We start from the raw sequence: 25478 nt of genomic DNA, 5'->3' as shown, positions 1-25478 counted from the left end.
TCGTAATATTTCAAAAACTTCTACTAGATTTCCCCTTAATTTTCTCTCTTTCAATTAAAACAGCCCAACTTTTTCCAGTCTTTATTCATAATTATAATCTATTTTTCCTGATATAATTCCAGTCATTATTCCACGGCTTTGATACCATTCCTATAATAAAATTACTCACACTAGTTTCACTGTGGTCTAACCAATATCTTGTACAAATTTAAATCATCCCCACTTCACTGCCATTTGAGCTGTCTTTCTTTTTCACTTTTTTTTGCAAAAATGTACATCACTGCACATGCCACTTATCTGCCCACCTGCTTGGCCAGATCCTCCAGTGCAGCCGACTCCCCAACCCCCCATCCCCCGGATACGGGTTCCCCTGCAGTGGACAGTATGAACAACAGTAGTGGGACTTAGGAGACCCTACTGCTGGCCAATGGTGGGCCACCGCTGGCCAATAGTGGGCCACCTCTGCCACCGCAACACATGCTGCGGTGGATAGAGGAAGGAAAATCCCGCCCTATATCCTTGGCAATAGTCTGTCACCCTTTTAAGAGCTGGGAATCCCCTCAACACTTCTGCTCAGGCAGAATAACTTTCACGGAAACTCAGTTTAAAGCGGGGTTTCTAAAGGCACAGAGGCAGAGCAGGATCTGTCTCCAGGAAATTCCTGACGAGTATCATTCCCCAATCTAATTCCAAATCATTTATATAACTGCATCATCGTGACATTCTCGCATTTTCCATTTCTGTTACCTGGAGGCATTTCTGACTGACACTGGTATTTCCGTGCCAATGTAGTGCTAAACCTGGAACAATTTTACACTCTCCGATTGTGTCCTCCAGCAACTGGACTGGAACTCTTGAGGTTTTACTTCTGTCAAGTGGCAGTGATTTTAATTTTGGTTTGGGGAAGCATTTTTGTTATAAATGAACTGCTTTTAAATTCAAATGATGGGTTGCCCTTCTGCATTCTTCTTAAATGTTTTTTTCCTTTTTTTCAGAAAGAAGGATAGATAACAGTTAATCTGTTAGCAGGAACTGACTGGATCCAGTCTGTCATCTTTTTGGATCTGACCTTGTCCAACATCTGCCAAGACAGCACTGATGAGTAGCAGAGGAAACAATTGGTCCCACTCATCCCTTGTCAGAGTCTGAGAATACAATCTAAACCATATGCCTGACTGCACTAACCAGTCAAATAATTCAACACAGCCAAAACTAAATATAGAATGTCACTGAGGTAAAACCCCTTCCCCTCTATTAAAGAATATTTCAATGGTAACGGGTCACAGGGTCGTTAAACAGAAGAGGATGCAACACCTCAGTCACCAATGGGATGTCACTAAAGGACTGTTCTTCCTGCCTGGTCACTTCCCCTCATGCCTGGAAGGTGCTGACCTGCGCTGACAGCACTGGTGACCCTTCCTGTACTTGTGCCCACGCCCTGTACCTCACACCCAATTCCTGGTGGATACCCTATATATCCACTCTCGAATAAACTCATTCCCACTCTCCAGAACAGTGCTGGGCAACCTGGTACCCCTGGGGCCACATGCTCCCCGTTAGGGTATGAAAGCAGCCTATGGAACATTTTGTTGACTGTTGTCCACACGCAGAGTTGCTACATTTGGGTGGTTTCCATCCACTTAGTGACTAAAGTCATACGCAACTAAAGCAAGGGCAAGAGAAGTGAGGTGCATACTGATTACACACAGCATTGACTGTGAGAGCTCCCTCGTGTCTAAAGTGTAAACATTAATTTTGTTTTTACCAGTTGAAGTTGATGAATGTGCTATTAATATATTAATGACAACGTGCCCCCTTCATCAGCACCGGCATCAGGAAGCACATATAGTCCTTGTGCCAACCCTGCCAACAGCTGGAGCAGCGCAGGCAAGAACTTTGGAGTCAGCCAAGTGGCAGCTATTCACAGTGACAAGGAGGATCCATCGGATGCAGCGAAAGGATGAGCTACATGGGCCAAAAGGCCTCCTTCATTACACTGATCTTAGCTATATTAGAGGGCTGAATCTCCTATTCTTGCTCCCAAGGTGGGTGAAGGGGAATGCAAGCTGTAATATCTGGGCATTCACAATGCTTTGGTGGATAACTGCCTTATTTGCTGTGGTTCTGAACCCTACTGAAAAGGAAGATCCCAGTTTCTGGGCCAGACTGAATTGGCTAAATTAAAAACACTTTTATTTTCCGTAGAAGAGTAACTAAGAATTATCCACTGAGGGCTGCCTGATATTTCACTGCTGGTTCTCGGTGATCGAGGACCTGCCCTGTCTCACTGAATTACCTCAGCCAAAATGGAGATGAGGAAGTGAATGATTCCATAGGGATGTTGATCAAGAGCACCCAAGCTAGTTAATGCTCATGCCAAGCACCTTCCAGTTTGTTCTCCAGTGCCAGCCTCTGGGAGTCCCATATAGAGCTGAGATCTGACTGGGTAGTACATTGATTGAACAGCAGATGGTCTCACAAGGTCATGACAAAGAAAGGAATGAGCAAGAAGGAGTCAGGCTGAGCTCAGCTTCCTCCACAGGCCCTGTACAATTTACCCCACACTGTATCAACCCCTTCCCTGAGAGAAAGGCAAAATGTTTCTTGATAACAAACCCAACTCCATGAAAAACCAAGTCCAATAAATCTACAGTTATAGGATAACATAGTGCTTCCAGTACTGGACTAAAAGTCCAGGCATTGGGAGTTCAATCCTACGAAGACAAATTACAAACTGAATGCTGGAAATAATGGTGAAATCGATTGGATGGTAACAACCCAACTGCTTCCTGAATGCCCCGCCCGCCTCACTGTCATCTATGCTCCTTGCAGTCCCACACAGAGGATGATTGGGATTTTCCTGCCCCCCATCAGCAGTGGACATCATCCTGGATGGGATGGGAAAATTTGGAGAGCGGTTAGGTTATAGAATCATGCTTGATGTGGTGACTTAAGCAAATGGGAATGGGTAATAAATGTTTGCCTTACCTGTGCTGCTCAGATCCCAGAGCAGCTAAAAAGAATGAACCCTTTTAAAGTTCTGATTTGTCAAAATGTTCAGGTAGGTGCTGAGTATTTCTTCATTCTTTTTAAAAGTATCTTTCAAAGTTATACTAATCAGAACAGGATTAAAATAGGCAAAATTACAGACTTTATTGTTTTGTAATGGTCACTTATTCAGATTACACAAAAGGGTGTTGATATCCAAGTTGCTGTGATGGTGTTAAACTGCGACCCCCAATTGATTGTCCATCAGAGAGACTGCCCGATTTTCCTCATAACATTTCTGCTTCGATCAAACTCATCACTTTGCTTCTCGTAGAATCTTGCTGTCTGTGAAAGGGTTGCTACGCCTACTGACATAACGATCGCACTAGTCTGTCCAAGCACTTTGGGATATTTCCCAGGGATGTGCCGAGATTCTAGTTTTTAAAAAATCCAAGTTTAGCTTCCTACGGCCTAAGTGGATGAGTGAGCAGGGGGTATGGTGCAATGGCATTTAAGGTCAACACTGTTTACCACCTCTGACTGACTTAGATGTGTAAGAACCATAGTTCCTACTTTATGATGTGGAACCGCATGGAAAAATGGCAGAGTGATGCGGAGCACTGCCAAGTCTAACTGCTAATTTCCAGTCAGTATTTCTGGAAAAAACAAAGAGGGAGTAGGGGGATGGGAATGGAACACTGTACTTGCTACAAGAACAGAAGATGTCTGTGAATTTCAAGGCTGAGACATTGCTGGGGTATTGGTGATTGTAAGCTGCATGTAACTCACTCAGCGCTCCAAGAACCTCTCAGACAACAACAAAAACTGCCAATGAAGTAACAGCAAGCCGTTTCACAGAGGGAAAATGAAACAGGACGGACCACGATGGGAGAGTCTGGGGAGATGACCGAAAGTTTAGTTGAATTATTGGATTCTCAGGTGGCGTTTAAAGGCTGGGATGGATTTAGACATACAGAGGAGTTTCAGGAAAGCCTGAAGTTTCTGCCGACGTTGGTCGGTGGATGGGTGGGGTTGAGGGGATCCATTGCAGTCCAGGGTCGGATGATTGAAGAGCGCATGCTGGGTGGTAGGGCTGGAAGGGATTGAGAAATGAGCCATGGTGAGGCTACAGGTGGATTTGTAAATAAGTATAGGGATTTGAAAAACAACAGGAGTTATTTTATATTACAACCTCAAATTTTTAAAATTCATTAATTGCACTCTCTGTTGATGGAGGAAAACCTCCTCTTCTGGAGTTACTTTCCTTCCCCTTCATATTAGCATGAGCAGGAGAGTGAGTTAACTGAGTTAATAGAGTCATAGAGGTTTACAGCATGGTAACAGGCCCTTCGGCCCAATCTGTCCATGCTGTGCCTTTTTTTAAAATCCCCATGCTAGGCTCAATTGCCCACACTTGGCCCATATCCCTCTAGACCATCTTACCCACGTAACTGTCTAAATGCTTTTGAAAAGACAAAATTGTACCTGCCTCTACTACTACCTCTGTCAGCCTGTTCCAGGCATTCACCATCCTCTGTGTGAAAAAACTGCCCCTCTGGACACTTCTGGATCTCATCTTAAACCTATGCCCTCTAGCTTTAGACTCCCCTACCTTTGGGAAAAGATATTAACTATCTAGCTGATCTGTGCCCCTCATTATTTTATAGACCTCTTTAACATCACCCCTAAGCCTCCTAAGCTCTAGAGAAAAAAGTCCCAGTCTATCTAGCCTCTCCTTATAACTCAAACCATCAAGTTTAAAAGCATCCTAATAAATCTTTTTTGGACTCCTTCTAGTTTAATTTCTATAATAGGGTGACCAGAATTGCACACTGTATTCCAAGAGTGGCCTTGCCAATGTCTTGTACAACTTCAACAAGTTCTCCCAACTCCTGTATTCAATGTTCTGACCAGTGAAACCAAGCATGCTGAAAGCCTTCTTCACCACTCTGTCCACCTGTGACTCCACTTTCAAGGAGATATGAATCTGTATGCCTAGATCTCTCTGTTCTGTAACTCTCCCCAACGCCCTGCCATTAACTGTGTGAGTCCTGCTCTGGTTCAATCGACCAAAATGCATCATCTCAAATTTCTTTAAATTAAACTCCATCTGCCATTCGTCAGCCCACTGGCCCAATTGATCAAGATCTCTTTGCAACCCGAGATAACCTTCACTGTCCACTATGTCACCAATCTTGGTATCGTCAGCAAACTTATTAATCATGCCTCCTATATTCTCATCCAAATCATTGAAATAAATGACAAATAACAGTGGACCCAGCACCGATCCTTGGTCATAGGTCTCCTGAGTTAATACTTGGGCTGCTAAAAGGAAGTCAGGATAGGTTGACACTGCTCCAAGGTGCAGGGCAGCAGATACAGGGCAAGACACCAAGGCCCAAGGATTCTGTGCTAATTCCTCTGAGCCCCATGGGAAATGGTATTGGCAGCATACCTAAAAATGATCAAGTTTGATGAATTTAGTTTGATAGCTTCTCACACTGGGATTAAAATTCAGTGGATTAGATCTGCAACTGTCTTGCAAAACTGACATTACAGACCAATGGAAATCCAAAGCTGGTGATTTCTGGTTGAGTTATAGACGGATCTCACATTCTACGGGTTGCTAGTCCAAGGCAGAGAACCAATATTCTTAGAATTGCTTGGATAAATCCCCATTGCTTTTCAGCTCAAATCTTCCATCATTCCAAGAGACTGGGGAATCAATCATTGAATCACCAGTCATCACTATCATGAGGAAGTCACTCAGTGTATGCATTACCTCATCTCCATGAACTCTGCCAACCCCCTTCCTCTCTGTTTCCATGTGGGCCAATGCACTGCAGAGGAAGCAGTGCAATGGATGGTAATAACTGGGCATTTCACATTCGCTCCCAGTACAGGCGATGGCATCTAACAATGGCAGGACAGGGCACTTACTAACAGTTGCAATGTAGCGCAGAACTTAAATATTGCTGTAAAGAGAGAATAGCTGTCAAAGCTTTCTGACTGAAGTGGGTAACTGGGAAAATGCAACACAGCAGCCTCAAGGCACACTGAGAAAACTTACACTGGGTGTAACCGACTAAACTGAAGCATAGGAGGATGACTAAAAATTTACCCAGTTTGTTGGGCAGGGAGGCTGAATTCATTCTATTCGTTAAGCAAGTTGAAAGTAGTTTACAACATGTTCGTCAGCCTCTCTGTCTTGTTTTCCTCCTTTAGGGCGGCAGTGGCACAGTGGTTAGCATTGTTGCCTCACAGCACCAGGGACCCTGGTTCGATTCCCAGCTTGGGTTGCTCTCTGCATGGAGTTCGCATATTCTCCCAGTATCTGTGTGGGTTTCCTCTGGGTGCTCCAGTTTCATCCCACAATCCGAAAGGCATGCTGGTTACATGGATTGGCCATGCCAAATTGATCCTACTATCAGGGAGACTAGCTAGGGTAAATACATGGGGTTATGGGGGTAGGGCTAGGTGGGATTGTAGTTGATGCAGACTCAATGGGCTGAATAGCCTGCTTCTGCCCTATATGATTCTTTGATCAATGATCATTGACGCTTCTTGAAAAACTTGCCTCTTTGACCAAATGTTGGGTTGTCTGGCTTAATATTTCCTTGTGTAGCTTGGTCATCCTTTATTTGATAATGCTCCTGTGAAAGAAACATTTTGGGACATTTTATTTCATTAAAGGCTTAATTGCTGTTGTTTCCAACATTTTTATGGAACTGGAGGATTAATAGAAGACATATGCAATGTATAAATTCAGATGGATTGATAACTGTGGGAAAGTGACAAAATGATGCAGTGCCTGACCTGTCAACTGGCAGCATTGTTACATGAGCTGTATTTGGTTTATCCCTTGCACAAGACTGCAATGAATCAGACCCTGCAGGTAGACGCAAAGCCCTACACAGCCTGGCATATGTAATGGAGGAAGTTCACTTGAAGAAACTTGAGAAGGTAAAACTAATTGGCAAAGCCTCAAAAATGGTGCAGTGTAGTGTTCAAAGGTTTGATTGATCAGCTTTTTATTGTGTTAATTTGATAACTGAATAACGTCCACTCTACTTGGACTAGAGAGCTAATTAAACAGAGAAACTTCCAGAAAAGACCCAGGCACGTGTGAGTATATGTACCGAGAATTCTGCAAGTCTGACATACTTTGAAGTATTGTAAGTAAATCTGTTTGTATTTAGAACAAAGATATTCTCTTCAATGCTCAGAGATAAATCAGATATTTAAGATAAACAGAAAACTGGTGAATACATAATAACACTGGCAACAAAGATGGTTGAGAAACGTTTTTAGCTTTATCACCCCTAGAACCATTTCTTTAACTACTAGGAGATCTTCCCATGTCCTAGCAGCACTGGATTTCAGGGTTCATGGCCTGCTTACTCGCTAGAGGGATAGACAGTCTATAGATGCAGCAGTGATCTGTATGAAAGCGATCCTTGTACACTGTCTCAGAACAGAAGACCAGTGAATATACAAGCCAATCACAGAAATGCATCAAATGGTTGATACAAAATAAGTGCTCTCAAAAAATATTCTGGGCCAAAGAATAGTGTGATGATTGAATGATCCATATTCTATCAGAAATGGTGAATCCATTAAACAACACATGGCAGTGTTGTGGCAATTGATTTCCACATGTAAATTTGATACATTAACTAACGAGCCAGTTTGTGACAATTAATTAAGATTTCAGTTCCACGAACAAGGGAATGTCTCCTCATGGAGGAAGATGATTTAACTTAAAATGTCACAGCATTGACAGTTCGAATCACATCTGCCATGTTAGATTCAAAGAGGTTACACAGCAACGCATCTTTAGACTCAGGGTCACGGACATAAGCCTTGTATGTGAGCTGGTTGGGCAAGCCTATGGACAGAGACACCTCAGCAATCAATATGTGCTCCCAGCGTGGTCAGATACTTTCAAAACACTGCCCAAATTATGGAAATCTCCACAACATGTCCAATTCATGAAAAAAAGTGGACTTCATGCTTTAAGTTGAATCATTTCGCAAAGATCTGGTGGTCAAGAATCATCTATTTAACACATGGAAGAGTTCCTTCCCAAGAGTGAAGTATGACACATATACAGCAGTGCAAAAGCATTTGCCCACAGAAATGTGTAGAAGAACCATAAAAATATACATTCGAGAGATCATTCCAGAATGAGGTGTAAAATGTGTTGTTTTGCATTTCCTTCTCCCTGCAGAGACTTCTACTGATACACATCAGTGTCTGACTGACTCTATGCTGAACAGTCATATAAACAGAAATACTGGGGAGCAGATTTGTCCACACTGTGGACAAATTTTCCGGCAACAGAATATTACGCGTCCACATTTGCAGCCTTACAGTTGAGAGCTCCTCTCAATGTCCCCAATGTGACAAAGCTTTCAGCAAGAATGATGGATTAAAGATGCATAAATAGAACTCAGACACAGGAAAAACCTTACCAGTTCTCAGAATATAAGTCTGAGGAGTGGCTTGGATGAACATATGATGACAGTGATAATGAGGATACATTTCCTGTCCCCATGGGTGATGTTGATCATTTGTCTCAGCAAGTTGATCACATAGAAATACAACATCACATGTAGATCTGATGAGCATCAAAAAGACCTTGGTAACTCAAAGTCTACTTCTGTCTTACAGTTCAACTTGTCTATTTCTTTAAGAAATGATGAATACATGTTTTTTTTTAGGATGATTTAATTGAAAATAAGATCTTTAGTTAAAAGGGGAAAAGATGTTGCAGCAAATTTTCCCACCCGGGGAATCGTCACGTGTCGAAAGAAAGTTTGATGGAGCATTTAAAGGTCTGTTGACCTTAGATGGAATTGCTGGTCTCAAGGTAGACACGCTGAAAAATCCTGCCCGTAGTGTTCAATTATATTGATATGTGTTTGACTGTGTTAGTCTGGTGACTGATCCTTGTTCAGTACTTGATTGCTTGATCCGGCTAAGCTAGGGAGTTAACTAAACGGAGAAGCTTTTAGAAAAGACACAGGCTTGAGCTGTGACCGTGTATGTAGAATATACTATAAGTTCTGAAATATTTTGAAGTACTTGAATAAACCTGTTTGAATTTGGAACATGTATTGCTGCATTACTCTGAGATTAAACAGATATAGAAGCAATACAGCAAACTGGCAAATACATAAATAGGCAAGGAGTGCAGGAAAATTTCCAGCCAAAAATGCATTGTCATAATGGTGAAAATCAGGCCTGAAACTGGCACTGGCTCATGCAACTAAAAAGCAGAGAGTCTTCTCTATCCTGAGGCCGATATCACACTTTGCTGCACTCTGTAAAAATCAGGGTTTAGGGTTATCTGAAACTTGCAAAGTAAAGCATTATTTTCCTAAACTTGGAGCTTGGTGAGGGGTGGGGGAGATGCTCAAATTTGATTGGTCAGTCACCTCACTGCATAAATTGTGTGGGAAATGGCTGCAGCTTTTACCTCTAATAGAACAGTAATTTAATTTGGATGTGAAGTGGTGTACGTGAAGTGTGTTGAAACATTGCTGACATATTGGATAAGAGACCTGAAAAACGCAAGACCTTTTTTTTAATGATATTTCTGTGGTAGACTTTGAGGGCAATGCACATTACAATATGTGCTTGACTCGAGAGTCCTCAATGCCGACATCTTGAAAGAGGAGAAATGTATTTTGATTGCTCAGAACTCTTTGTCTTCAAATGAAAAAACGAGGGCAAAAGTCATTGGACAGGGAAAAGGAAATGCTGGATTCTTATTTAAAATGGTTAGCAGATCAACTGGAAATGGACTGCAAATAAACAAGCAAAATAAGAAACTTTCTAAAACTATTCAGTTACCGAATGCGAGAGTCTGAAAGATGCCAGCAGTCCTGCCCCTCCCACTCGCAGGCTGAGAAGGGCCTAACCCTCAGATGGTTGTAATGAAATCTACCCCAGCTATTTGTCCCTCGTCCAGCCCCAAATCTGAATTACAGTGAATTCTGTAACAGATGTAAACTGCCTGCAGCTGCTTTCTATATTTAGCTGTACATTATTGCTACCACATCTCAGACAGACACAGCAGCCAAGCCAGTAACTGGATGTCCACCAGCTCCTCAAATATCTGTTTACAAAACTTTCTCCAGTGTCTCATTTGACGAAGGCACTAAGTTAGGCATGCCAGGAGGGTTGATTTGATTTCTCCAATTTGTTCCGTGCTAGGAGTTTTTACAAGGGGTTTCAGTAGACCTTCGGAATGAGAGAAAAAAAAGCTCAGTTGAATTGCCTGTTTCCCATTGCCACCCACTGCCCTTAGCTGGACAGTACTCATTCTGGGACATGGAGTGGGCGTCAGTGTGATGCACTCCATAACTGAAGAGACAGTTGCCCCTCAGTTGCTTGTCCAACCTGATACTGGGTGTCTAGCCCTGGGCCCCACATTTTAGGAAGGATATGAAAACATTAGAAATGTGATTTAATTTAATAGCCTCATAACTATCGCTGCGCCAAATGATTCATCAAACCTGCTCCACCATTCAATAGGCCATGGTTAATCTTCCGCTTGTGAATGTTGCCCAGTCCATTACGCAAACCAGCCTCCCATCCATTGACTCTGTCTACACTTCCCACTGCCTCAGCAAAGTAGCCCGCAAAATCAAGCACCCCACACACCCGGACATTCGCACTTCCACTCTCTTCCCTTGGGGAAGAGAATACAAAAGTTTGAGATCATGTACCAACTGACTCAAGAACAGCTTCTTCCTGCTGCCATCAGACTTTTGAATGCATCTATCATATATCAAGCTGATCATTCTCTACATGCTAGCTATGCCTGTAACACTCTATTCCACACACTTTCCATTCCTTCTCTCCTATGAACTGTATGCTTTGTCTGTATAGTGAGCAAGAAACATTACCTTTGTATCCCAATATATGTGACAATAATGAATCAAATGAAATCTTGAATATATTCAACAATTGAGCAATGACAACACTCTGGGACAATGATTTCCCAAGATTCACAATTATGAGTGAAGGTGTTTCCCTTTGTCTCAAACCTAAACTGCCAATACCTTATTCTGAAACTGTCATCCTGTGTTCTAGATTCTCCATCCATGGGAATTGGGGAATCTCTCAGCAGCTATCCTGACAAAGAATTTTATACATTTCATTGAGATCACCTCTCTTCCAATGTTGATTGATGATACATCTGAAGTGTTCGGAGGTATTTTTCTACAACAAAGGCATTAATTAAGTACTTTGTCTTCTTTGGCAGTTCCTCAGAATCGAGGATGAATTACGTCCACTCTGGGTTCAACGGGAGCTGTTGCTTGACCATTGATACTGAATTTATCTCCATCTGAGGTCTATACTCAAGGACGTCTAGCCATTAGACATTGGAAAGCTAGTGTTCTCAGTCACTGGCAAAGGTGGAGCTTCAGGTTCCTGTCTTGTTCCAAAGATGGCACCTCCGGCCATGCAGCACACTGCCAGTACCGCACCAAAGTGGCAGACTCGACAACGTTGGGTCTCTGGAGTTGAATCCAGCATCTGGAATCTGCCCAAATTCAGGGCAGCTGGCAGCATACAGCAGGGAAGGTACCAGGGGCTTAAAGACACTAGGGCCTGAAAGGCTTCATTACTCGCTATGTCAGCGAGTAAAAAACCCCTTTGCAATCTTTTAATTGACTGCACATGTAGTCCATTAATGATCAATATTAAGCCTCATTGCACTACTGTCCCCTAAAGCCTAGGGCCATGGAACAAGGATACGATTGAACTCCAAATTACTGATAAAAGCAAGGCCTTGTGCAGCCCAGAAAAGCCTTTGTGTGTGTGTTTCCTTTCTCCATCTTCTCTCTCTCCATCGTACAAGGCCACACTGTGAGGGAAGCTGATTCCAAGTCCGTTTAATGAGCCTCTCACTATAAAAGGCAACACTATAGAATCAAGCATTCATTAGCTCATCAAAGATGGGAATGAGAAGGGTAGACATTGACCTGTCACTCCATGCACTGGTGAAATAAAATTTCAAGAACCCACCACCTTTATTGACACAGAAGGGCAACAACTTATATTTATATAGCACCATTAGTCTAAGAAAAATTCCCAAAGTGTTTCACAAGACCATAATTATAGAAACATAGAAGATAGGAACAGGAGGAGGCCACCTGGCCTTTCGAGCCTGCTCTGCCGTTCATTACGATCATGGCTGATCTCTGAGCTGCACAAGGCCTTTCTTTTCTTAGTAATTTGGAGTTCAATCGTATCGTTGTTCCACGGCCCAAGTCTTTAGGAGACAGTGGTGCAATCAGATAAAGGCTGACACTGAACCAGTATAAGGTAAGTAAGTAGGGTTGCCAACTTAAATACATTCAACTTAAATATATTCCAGAAAGTTTCATCACAACTTGCCCCCTCCCTCACGCCGCCAGTGCCAGCCATTTATTGGCCAACACATCCATCCTTGTAATACACTGCCTTCCAATACCAATTGGCAAACAAAAAGATTCATTATCCTATGGATGATAATGACTGTCAACCAAGCATCATTTCTTACCCCTAATTTTCAACATTCCTATTCGATAAAGACATAAAAATGACAAAACATCTATCTTTTATTGTCCTGACTTTTCTCCAGGGTCGCACGAAGTAGTGTCCTGGGTGGAGATTGATCTTCAATTCCTTGAGACTCCAGGCCAATCCTGGAAGGTGGGTAACCCCATGCAAGTGATGTTAAACATTTATGGAATAGTGGCGCAGTGGTTAGCTCTGTTGCCTCACAGCGCCAGGGACCTAGGTTCAATTCCGGCCTTGGGTCACTGTCTGTGTGGAGTTTGCACATTCTCCTTGTGTCTGCACAAGGGTTTCCTTTGGGTGCCCCGGCTTCCTCCCACAGTCCAATGATGTGTGGGTTAGGTAGATTGGCCATGCTAAATTGCCCTGTAGTGTCAGCCAAAATAACCGTGTAAATACATGGGGTTACCATTCCTCTAGCAGGAGAATCAGTGACCAAAGTGCACAGATTTAAGGAAATTTGCAAATCCCGATAGTGCAGGAGACCATTCAGCCCATTAAATCTACACCAGGCCTCCAAAAAAGCACTCCACCCAGGCCAATTCCCCTGCTCCATCCCCGCAACACCACGCATTATTCATGGCCAATCCATGCAACATTTTCTTGGATACCATAGGGCAATTTAACATGGCCAATCCTCCTAATCTATACATCTTTGGACTGTGGGAGGAAAGCCATGCAGACACGGGGAGAATGTGCAAACTCCACACGACACTTGCCCAAGGCTCGAATCGAACACTGCTCTTTGGAGCTGCGAGGCAACAGTGCTAATGACTGAGCCACCATGTCACCTTAAGAACAAGACAATGAGGAGACTGGTTGATGATCTAGCATTCATTGCTTAAAGGGATGTTGTAAGCAGAATTAATACTAACTTACACTAATACTTGGGAAGAAAATGCTGCAGGAAAGAGCAGGAGGTGGGACCAATTGAATAATGCCTTCAAGAGGTTGCACAGGCTTGCTGGGCTGAATGGCCTCCTTCTTTGCTCAATGATTCTATACAGTAAATTTGAAAGGTTGGGATGGGTTGGCTGGTTAGGGTGAATGGAGAAGTCATATTTTCAATCCCCATTACCTGGAAAACGGAAAAATATCTTTCTTTTGATCGAGACTGCTGAAAACATGCTTACTCCCAGCCACAACTGTTTTGCCTTCTTATCGGCTCGACTGGGCTTGTACTGTGTGCACAAACCTGCTTCCCATTTCACACAACGCAGAGTGACTTTATTTTGTTGGGTGTGGCCCATTTGTCTCTATTCTGATGCACAATTTCTCTCTTCCCTCTCTAAGTAAGAGGTGTATATGGACAGAAGGGGTTCCTTGCCCTTTTCTTGCTATGCACCCTGAGCACTACACTGACAACTGCTGGCTGTACAGAATCGCGCCCTATCTTTACGTGTGAGCCCAGCAGATCAATGTCAGCACTTTCTACCCTGGGGAATCAATCCAGCCAATCCTGATTCTGGCACCTACATTAGCCATTAGTGGACATCAATCAGGGCAGGAAGGTGGCCCATTTTCCCCTTCCTGAACACAAATATACTTTTAATGTATTATCTGAAAAGGGGAGAGGTCAGATACAGAAAGAGGGAGAAAATAAAGGAACAAACAAGCAGGGAATCAAAAAAAGGTCATTACAGGAACAATGAACATTTATAAAGCCCCTGTCAGCAATGAAACATTCCAAGGTGCTGCACAGGAGCATTATAGAATAGAGTTTGGCACTGAGCTACTAAAGGAAATAGTATGATCAGATAACCAAAAATGTGGTCAAAGAGGTGGAATATAAGGAATGTCTTAAAGAAGGAAAGCGAGGCAGTGAGGTGTAGGGAAAATATTTCAGAGCTTGGCACCTGGGCAACCAGACGTGGCAATCAATGATGAGAGATTATAATCAGGTATGCACAACTGACCAGAATTAGATATTTCAGTAGGGCTCGAAGAGATTATAGAGTTAGGGAGAGGTGAGACCATGAAGGGATTTAAAAACAAGGAGGATTTTAAAATCAAGAAGTTGTTTGACTGGGAATCAGTGAAGATTAGGAAATAAAAGTGACAGGGGAATAGGACTTGGTGCGAGTTAAGACATTAGTAACTGAGTTTTGGATGATCTCATGAGGGGAGACTAGCCAGCAGTGCATTGGAATAGTGGAGTCTAGAGATAATGAAAGCATGAATTAAGATTTCAACAGCTGATGAGTAGAGGCCGGGGTGTAGTTGGCCAATGTTACGGAAGTGGAAATAGTGATCTTAATGATGGCACAGGTATGATGAGGTCAGAACTCACCTCTTGATCAAATATAGTGCCAAAGTTATGAACAGACTGACTGAATCTCAGACTGTTCCTAGAGAGAAGTGTAGAATCAATAGTGCACAGTATTGACATGGTAACATCTCTCTGACTGGAGTTGTTTAATTGCAACTCTGGCCCTTCCCCCTTGCATCGTTTTACATTCTTTCCTAACAAATACATGTACAAGCATACAAACTAGAAGTAGGAGGCCACCCTTCAAGCCTATTCCATTATTCAATAAGATCATGGTTGAACTAACTGTAACCTCTTGCCTATCCCTGCTAACCTTTATTCCCTTGTTTATCAAGAAATCTACTTTTGCCTGAAAAAACAATCGAAGGCGCTTCTTCAACTGCCTTTTGAGGAAAGGAGTTCCAGAGACATTCTATTCTCAGAAAAAAAATCTTTCCATCTCTATCCTGAATGGGTGACCCTTTATTTTTAAACAGCGACCTTCTAATTCCAGGTTTTCCCACAAGAGGAAATATCCTTTCCACATCCACCCTCAGGATCTTATATGTTTCAGTCATGTCACCTCTTATTCTTCTAAACGCCAGCGGATACAAGCCCAGCCTGTTCAATAATTCCTCATAAGATTACATACGAATTCTTGGTATGAATTTCATAAACTTTCCCCAAACTACTTTCAATGCATTTGTATCCTTCTTTTAAATAAGGCAACCAATGCACAATATTCCAGATGTGGTCTCACCAGTGTCCTGTACAACTGAAGCACAACCCCCCTACTTTTGTATTCAAGAATACTGCATTCTCTTGTAATAGGAATGCTATAGTCTGCACTTCAATAACCCCTTGTGGTAAAGTAATTCTCATGCTAAGAAGTTGCTGTGTGAAAATATCTCTGCTATTGCCCTCTTCATTCTTTCTGAATTCGTTCCAAAGTTAGGAAAATTGACAAATAAAGGATTTGGCCAAATACGGCACTCAGCCTCATGTCTATATAACCTTAAATGGTTCAATTACATGGGCTCACATTATGTGCTCATGATTGTGTCAAAGATATGGACTTTATCACTAAGTTCTATACTCTTTTAACTGGATGTGGATGTCACCAGCAAGGTGCTGAGGTGCCTATTTGGGAGTCACATGTAGGCCAGAGAGGATAAGGATGGCAGATTTCCCTCCTTAAAGGAGGACAATAGAGAACTAGATTGGCTTTTTAACACAAATCATTGATAGTTTCATGTTCACCACTATTGAGATGAGTTTTATATTCCAGATTTTATTAATTGAATTTAAATTTCACCAGCTAACGTAGTGGGATTTGAACCCATGTCTCACAGAGCATTAGACTGGAACTCTAGGTTGCTAGTCCAGTGACATTACCCAACTAGGATTCAGTGGCTCTAGGTTGTTAGTCCAGTGACTCCCCCAACTAGGATTCAGTGGCTCAATGGTCAGTACTCTCAATGCGAAGTCAGAAAGGTTCAAGTCCAACTCTACAGACATAAACACGTAAAATCCATGTGGGTCCAGTGCAGTAATGAGGGGATGTTGCACTGTCAGAGGTGTTGCCATTTGGATGAATGCTTAGGCTGAAGTTCTGTGTGCCCACTGAGCTGGAAAAGATCCCAAAGCACAACTCAAGGATTGGGAAGGGAGATCTTCCCAACCTCCAGGCCAACTGTCATTCCTCAACCAGGATGATTAGACCTTTGCTGCACACAAATTGGATGCTGTGTTTCCCACATTACAGCAGGAGTATTTCATTGCTGAAAAGTGCTGAAAGACATGCTGTGGCCATGAAAAATGCCCTACAAATGCAAGTCATTCATTTTGTTCAAATAACCATATTTAGATGTGCCTTTTGGCTGAATGATGACATAATAAATAACATCTGAACTATCCCGATAGATCTAGATACTCAGACTGATTCGCATGTTATGTAGAAATTATGTCACTGTGTTAACTGTGCCTTGATGTTGGACACAAGCCGTACCAGGAGCCATACCAAGCTGTGATACAATCAGAAAGAATGCTGTAAAAGCTGGTGAGAGTTGTAGCTGACAAGCCAAATTTCCTTAGTCTTCTGAGAAAGTAGAGGCATTGGTGAGCTTTCTTAACTATAGTGTTGGCATGGGGGCACCAGGACAAGTTGTTGGTGATCTGGATACCTAAAAACCTGAAGCTCGCAACTCTTTCTACTTCATCCCCATTGATGTAGACAGGGGCATGTTCTCTTTACCCTTCCTGAAGTTGATGACAATCTCCTTTGTTTTGTTGACATTGAGGGAGAGATTATTGTTGCCGCACCAGTTTACCAGATTCTCTACCTCATTCCAGTACTCTGTTTCAACATTGCTTGAGATCTGACCACTACGGTGGTGTCATCAGCAAACTTGAAAATTGAGTTGGAGGGGAATTTGCCCACACAGTCATAGATGTATAAGTAGTAGGAGGCTGTGAACACAGCTTTGTAGAGCACTGGTGTTGAGGATGATTATAGAGGAAGTGTTGTTGCCTATCCTTACTGATTGTGGTCTGTGGGTTAGGAAGTTCAGGATCCAGTCGCAGAGGGAGGAGCCGAGGCCCAGGCCACAGTGTTTGGAGGTGACTTTCATAGGAATAATGGTGTTGAAGGCTGAGCTGTAGTCGATAAATAGGATTCTAACATAGGTGTCTTTATTGTCTAAGTGTTCCAGCATTGAGTGCAGAGCCAGGTATATGGTGTCTGGTGTGAACCTGTTGCAGCGGTAGGCAAACTGTAGTGGATCCAGTGGATTCCTCCCAACTCTCGCATGATTGACAGCAATTTCCCAGGAGACAACTCAAGTACTTCTTTTCATCCACCGATCATTATTTCTGACACATTTGAGGATAGTGCTTGCAATTCCTGCCCTTTTTGGTGCTTTCTCTCACTCAGGTGTTAATAGAAAGATTTCATGGTAGCTAAGAAAGGCACGGTGGCACAGTGGTTAGCACTGCTGCCTCAGTGCCAGGGACTTGGGTTTGATTCGCAGCTTGGGTCACTGTCTGTATGTAGTTTGTACGTTCTCCCCATGTCTGCATGGTTTTCCTCCGGGTGTTCCGTTTCCTCCCACAGTCCGAAAGACATGCTGGTTGAGTGCACTGGCCATGCTAAATTCTCCCTCGAACAGGCGCCGGAGTGTGCAACTGGGGGGTTTTCACAGTAGCTTCATTACAATGTTAATGTAAGCCTACTTGTGGCAATAATAAATAATCTTTAAAAAGAACCCTCCATCGCGACTCCTGATTCTTCAGCAGTGGAAAATGTTGGCAAATTCCACATTCAGGTAATCTCACATTGTGACAATCACATTTGGAAATTTGTTGTCATTTGAAGGGTAAAGTCATTCAGGACAATCTACAATGTAGAAGTGCAACACGCTGCCAATTAGGAGCAGAGCAAATTGGCCAGAACAGTTCTCTTGAAGCATGCTCACATCTAGAGAACAGAAGATAGTGCCACTGCCTTGCAAACAATCTGACCTACTTTCTTACAGACTGTTGCTTCTATGGTTTTCAGCATGTAGTAAGAAGTCTCACAACACCAGGTTAAAGTCCAACAAGTTTATTTGACAGTAAACCCACTATTAAATAAACTTGGTGGACTTTAACCTGGTGTTGAGTGAGTTCTTACTGTGTTTACCCCAGTCCAACTCCAGCATTGCCACATCATGATTTCCAGCATGTAACCAGTTTAACAATAGTCACATGCATCTGCACCAACTCCTGACATACCCTCAGCAATCACCAAGAACACGGGGGAGGAAAATTGAGACCAAGAAATTAAAAAAAAGAGGATGGAGACTTCCATCTGAATTAGACAGATTGGAGCAAGAGGTTTCCTGAAACACTTCAGAATGACAGAACATCTCAGGTGGGCAAGTCTGTGGAGTCCTTTGTCAGCTATGACTCAGTGGGTAGCACACTACCTCTCTCTGAGGCAGAGATCTGCATGTTCAGATCGCACGCTGGATACTTCAGCACCTTATCCAGAGTGGCACTCCCATGCTAGATGGAAGGAGTGCTGATCTGTCAGTTGAGACAGTGGAAACCATTTAATAGTCATCTTTTCCAAGTAACTCCCTCCGAGAAGAATCAATGAACTCTAGCTGCAACAACATTTAGTGGCAGAAAATTCTGCATTTAAACCACCCCATCTGTTGCAAGCATTTCTTCACCATCAAGTTCCATTCTGTCCCCATTTTAAGCTGTGCATTCCTGCTGCTGTTAGCTGACCACATTCCCCAAAGGCTTCATGACGTTGAAGGCCTCTATCAGGTCACCCTTCAATCACTGGCAAAGAGAACTCTCAATTCTCAAGCCTCTCCTCATAACATCAGAGGATTTTTCTCCAAAACACATGTTTTTCAAATTACATTTATATTCTTATAAGGAGATACCTAGACCTATACACACAACTCCAACTGCAGCTTAATGTATTCATCTTTAATACCTGTGTTTTGTGTTGCTCTGCGATCCTTACCCCAACTTGCTCATTCACCCACTCATCGACACTGGCTCCCTGACCAGCCATGGTTTACTTTTAAAATTCTTATTCATGTCTTCAAATCCCTCTACGGCCTTACTCCTCCCTATCTCTGGAATCTGCAGCCCACTCAATCTTCTGAGATCATTACACCACCCTCTTACCTCAATTCTTCATTGCTCCGCTAATGATAGATCGCCCATGCTCTGCAATTCCCTTGTTAGACCACTTTCCTCTCGCTCATCTTTTCCATTGCTGTATGAAGCCAATCTGATCAAACTGGTCAACTGTTGAAAAATCTTCTTTATCTCAGTGTCAAATTTGGTTTGGAAATGCTCCCCTTGGAACATTTGCTATCCTAAAGACACTATATAAATACAAACTATTGCTCAGATGGGTCCAATGACTTATTAGAGCTCCCTGAAGCTTGTCAGCCTCAAAACCAGACTTTACTCAGCAGTGATGTTGAGGGATAGCAGCATCTTGATCTCCAAGTGTCTTGAAGTATGTGTTTTTTTTAAACACCCATTACCTAATCACTGGTGGTGTCCCTCATTTTGTTGAGATGCATCTACAGGATCCTACTGTTTTATTTGGAAGAGGAGCAAGGAGGCCACCTGATTAATGGCTACTTGCCCAACCAACAAGCAGATTAAGTGATGGTTTATCTTGTTTGCTGTTGTGGGATCTGGCTATATACATTCTGGATACTGTGTTAAGCTGCAAAACAACAGTACCGACACTACAAACACTCTCTATCAGCTGGAAGTCCCTTGGCACACCTGAGAAACGTGAAAGATATTTCTTATTTCCTTTTCCTTTCACGACACCACCTCTCAGTGGGGCTTGGTGAGGCCCCTATTAATATAAAAAACACATTAAAATTCTCCCAAAGCCAAGCAGCAATTCTTGAATTCTCACTAGATTCTCCTAGCCTTTGCGATTTTATTAAGATTGGCAGATCCTTCAGAGGTCATATGTTTGGGGTGGCACAGTGGTTAGTACTGCTGCCTCACAGCGCGAGGACTTAGGTTCAATTCCGGCCTCAGGTCACAGTGTGGAGTTTGCACATTCTCCTCGTGTCTGCTTGGATTTCCTCTGGGTGCTCCAGTTTCCTCCCACAGTCCAAAGATGTGCAGGTTAGGTTGACTGGCCATGCTAAATTGCCCCTTAGTGTCAGGGGAATTAGCAGAGTAAATACGTGGGGTTACAGTGATAGGGCCTGGGTCTGATTGTAGTCAGTGTAGACTCAATTGGCCCAATGACCTCCTTCTGCACTGTAGGGATTCTATGATGATGATAAAGGAGTCTTAAACTAAGGACTGTGGGTGAGGTCAAGTGGAAAGATGTGATAAGCTAAAGAGAGAGGGCAAGACACAAGATCAAGGTTGCAAAGGAGGAAATGATGATCAGAGCATGAAAAGACAGGACAGAGTGTACAAATCAAAGAATGAGCTAGCAGATAAGGCTGGAGATTGCAAAAATAGTAAAAAAAAGAACTAAAGGGTCTGTACCAAATAGCATTTGTAAATAAACAGATTAATTGACAGCTCACATAGAAATAAATAGGTATGATCTGATAATCATTACAGAGACATGGCTCCAAGATGACAAAGACCAGGGCCTGAACTTTCAAGGATACATTACACTTGAAGGACAGGAACCAAGCAAATGGTGGAGGACAGCTTCTTAATTAAGATGACAATCGTACAATAGAGAGGAATGGTCTTGGTTCATAAGATCAATGTGTCATGTCAACTTGGGCAGAGATAGTAAAGGTAAAAAGTCACTTGTGGGGTTCACATGTAGGTCTCCTAACAGTAACTACCCTGTAGGATGTGATATACAGGAGCAAATAGTGGGGGGCTTGTGTCTAAAATACAGTGTTAATCATGGGTGATTTAATCTATATATAGATTACACAAATCTAATGGGCAAGGGTCACCTCGACTATGAGTAGATAAGAGTGTTTTACAATAGTTTTTTAAAGCAGTATATTCTAGAATCAACCAAACAGCAGGCTATTCTAGATCTGGTAACATGCAACAAGGCAGATCAATTAGTTCCTCATAGTTAAAAAAAATAAAGGTAGCAGTGAGCATAATAGGATTGAGTTTTGCATTCAATTTATGGGAGGGAGAGAAGAGTGAACCTAAGACTAATGCTTTAAACTTAAATAAGGGCCATTAGGAGATTATGGGGAATTAGGTTGAGGGGTTCATCAGTCGAGTTGCAGCGGCAGACATTTAAGGAGATATTTCATAACACTCAGCAAAGAAAGAAAGACTCCAAGGGAAGAACGCACCATCTGTGCTAACTAAGGAAGTGAAAGGTAATCAAATTGGGGGAAAAAACATACAATTTTAAAGATTCATGGCAAGTCAGAAGATTGGGCATAATATAAGAAACAAAGAATCATGAAAAGAATATTGAGGGAAAATTTGAGTATGAGAGAAAGATAGCTAGAAATAGTAAAATCAGATAGGTTCTATAGACATTTCAAAAGGAAAATAGAAGTAAAATGAGCATTGGCCCTCTGGAGAAAGAGTCTGGTAATTGTTAGTGTAAAGTAAGGAAATGGCAGTTGAATGGAATATTTTGAGGATACAAATAACATCCAGGAAAATAACAGAATCAAGAGGTGAAAGGGAGGGCGTAACTTTAAATAATTATCACCTGGGAAAGGGTACTGAGAAAATTAAGTAAAGTTTATTCATTAGTCAGAAGGCTTACATTAACACTACAATGAAGTTACTGTGAAATTCCCCTAGTCACCACACTCTGGCGCCTGTTCAAGTCAATGCACTTAACAGCCCGTCTTTCAGAGTGTGGAAGGAAACCAGAGCACCCAGAAGAAATCCATGCAGACACACGAAGAATGTGCGAACTCCACACAGACAGTGACCCAAGTCAGGAATTGAACCTCAGGTCCCTGGCGCTGTGAAGCAGCAGTCCTAACCACTGTGCTACTGTACCACCCCGTGAACTAAGTCCCCAGGTCCTGATGGGCTTCATCTTTTGCATGTGTAAAGAAATGGCTGCTGAGATAGCAGATGCATTGGTTTTGATTTTCCATGGAAAGGTTCAATGTAACTCCTCTATTCAAGAATAGATGGAGACAGGAAGTTACAGGCCAGTTAGCCTGACATTGTCATAGGGAATTGCTAAAATCTATTATTAAGGAGAATGGAGAACTTCAACAGTCTCAATGTAATTAGGCAGAGTCAACATGGTTTTGTAAAGGGGAAAAATGTTTATTAGAATTATTTGAGCAAGTAACAAGCAAAGTGGATAAAGGGGAACCTATAGATATAGCATAGTTGGATTTCTTGACAAGGTGCTTCATCAAAGGTTACTACAGAAAACAAGAGCTCACAGATGGCGCAATAGCATAGTTCTAACCACTATGCTATCTCACAGCACCAGGGGCCCAAGTTTGATTCCAGCCTTGGGTGACTGTGTGGAGTTTGCACATTCTCCCTATGTCTGTGTGGATTTCTTCCAGGTGCTCCAGTTTCCCCTTTCAGTCCAAAGATGTGCAGGTTAGGCAGATTGGCCATGGTAAATGTGTGGGATTATGGGGATAGGGCGGCAGGTGGGCCTTAGACAGAATGCTCTTTTGAAGGATTGATATAGACTCGATGGGCTGAATCACCTCTTTCTGCACTGTAGGGATTCTTAAAGTTTGAAGTTTATTTATTAGTATCACAAGTAGGCTTATATTAACATGTCAATGAAGTTACTATGAAAATCCCCTAGTCGCCATATTCCGGTATCTGTTCGGGTACACCGAGGGAGAATTGAGCATGGCCAATGCACCTAACCAGTCTTTCGGACTGTGGGAGGAAACCTGGAGGAAACTCACACCGACACAGGGAGAATGTGCAGACTCCGCACAGACAGTGACCTAAGTGGCGAATCGAACCTGGGTCCCTGGGGCTGTGAGGCAGCAGTGCTAACCACTTTGCCACTATGCCACTTCCATGTGTGGTTTAGGGGTTAACATATTAATACAGATAAAGGATTGGTTAGCCAACAGTAAATAAAGAGGAGGCATAAGTGGGCGATTTTCAGGTTGACAGGATGTGGCAAGTGGAGTGCCACAGGGATCAGTGCTGGGCCCTCAGCTATTTGCAGTCTAGATTGGTGATATGGATTGAATGTATTGTGGCAAAATTTGCTGATGACATAAATATAGAAAGTAAGCTGTGAAGAGCACATAGGGATTCTCCAAAGGGATCTAGAAAGGTTAAGTGAGTGGGCATAAAGTTTGCAAAGGGAACATAATGTGGGAAAAAGCTTTCCACTTTGGCAGGAAGGATATAAAAATAGTATAGTATTTAAATGGAGGAAGCTTGCAGAACTCACAAGGACAGAAGTATCTGAATTTCCTGATACAGGAATCACAACATATTAGTATGTAGGTACAGCAAGTGATTAAAAAGGCAAATGGAAGGTGAATGGTGTATGCAAGTAGAAATGTTCTGCTACAGTTGTACAGGGCATCAGTGAGATATCTGGAACACTGTATACAGTTTTAGTCTCCTTTAAAAAAAAGAAAGGATGTAATTGCATTATTGGCAGTTTGGAGAAGGTTCAATTGACTGATTCCTGGAATAAAAGGATTAGTTTGTGAGGAAAGTTTGGATGTATATCGCTGGAGTTAAGAAGAATGAGAGGTAATCTTATTGAAACATATAATATTCTAAGATGCTTACAGAAAGGATCCTGAGAACATGTTTGCTGTTGTGGGAGAGACCAGATCTTGGGGACAGATTTTAAAAATAAAGGGTCTCCCATTTAAGTTGGGAATGAGGAGAATGTTTTTTTCTCTGAGGGTCACGAGTCTGTGGAACTTTCATCCTCAGAGAGGTGGAAGCAGGGTCATTTAAAATCTTTAAGGCAGAGGTGGATAGATTCTTGACCAACAGGGAATCAAACATTTCTGGAGGTAAGCATGAACGCAGACTTGGAGCCATGATCTTATTGAACGGCGGAATAGGCTGAAGGGCTAAATGGCCTCTCCTGCTACTAATTTGTGTGTATGTATACATGATTTAACCCCTATTGATGAATCCTCTGCTCCTTTCACAACCATAATTGGACCTGGAATATAAGGAGACTCACACATACAAAAGGTCGACTCCATTTTAAGCTCTCTCCCAACCTGAAAAGAAGTCAAGTGTCAACATAAAGCCATGCATCTTCTTTCTGTTTTCAAAGATTTAAAGATTTCACATTCTAACTAAGCCTCACTGGACACTCAGTGACTTATCTTGGTCTGATCAACTCAAGAGCAGGGGAAAACACTGACCCTATCATTATGCAGTTTACCTAAATGTGTCAAAGCTTTGCAAGTTCCTCAACACAATACAGATCTAATCAAATACCATCAGTAAAAGAGAATAAACAAGGCTTGTGCAATTCAACCACTTTTAAATTACCCCTCATTGTGGATGCACAGAAACATCTATTGTTCTGACCAACACAGGGATAAGTCAAGACACAGCTAAAAGAATAAGTATATCAATCATGCAGCTCATCACCTGGGCAATGGACTAAATGGCAAACCCATCATAGAACTGGACACAATCATCTAGTAACACAATGCTCTGAAGCCCTGATTCAGTATGATGAGCTTCCACATATACACAGGTTTCTATGGTAGTGTCAATAACAATCTGCCTTTCACACACTGAACGAGGTGAGGTTTTTCTGAGGCAGTATTGGGAAATCCTCTTCAATTTTCAAGAATGTACACTTGGAGCACATGAGACTGACAGCAATATTTATTTTTAGCATTTTCCATATTGAATAATCTCATCATCATTCTGAACGCTGCATATTTCTCAGATTCAATTTGAAGCTACACTTTAGATATCCATAATATAAATCATCTGAACCCCTCACTAAGATTCCAGCCTGTAACTCGCTCCCGGCTGTCCATTATTCTATATACAAATCATCTGAACCCCTTGATTAGATTCCAGTCTGTAACTCATTCCCAGGTATCCATTATTCTATATATAAACCATCTGAACCCCTCGATTAGATTCCAGTTTGTAACTCACTCCCAGGTATCCATTATTCTATATATAAACCATCTGAACCCCTCGATTAGATTCCAGTCTGTAACTCACTCCC

The 25478-nt window shown here is 42.3% G+C and overlaps 1 protein-coding gene across 12 annotated transcripts in view; it reads right to left on the bottom strand.

The window, feature by feature from the left end:
* mtss1lb (MTSS I-BAR domain containing 2b) overlaps positions 1–25478 on the bottom strand; it is a 181351-nt gene that overhangs the window by 97438 nt on the left and 58435 nt on the right. The gene's annotated exons all lie outside the window — the stretch shown is intronic.

The sequence above is a fragment of the Carcharhinus amblyrhynchos genome, chromosome 4, assembly GCF_965287045.1.
Source record: "Carcharhinus amblyrhynchos chromosome 4, sCarAmb.v2.hapA, whole genome shotgun sequence".
NCBI classification, from domain to species: Eukaryota; Metazoa; Chordata; class Chondrichthyes; order Carcharhiniformes; family Carcharhinidae; genus Carcharhinus; species Carcharhinus amblyrhynchos.
Note: the sequence above shows the minus strand (reverse complement) of the source record. Positions and strands in the feature narration are given on the sequence as shown.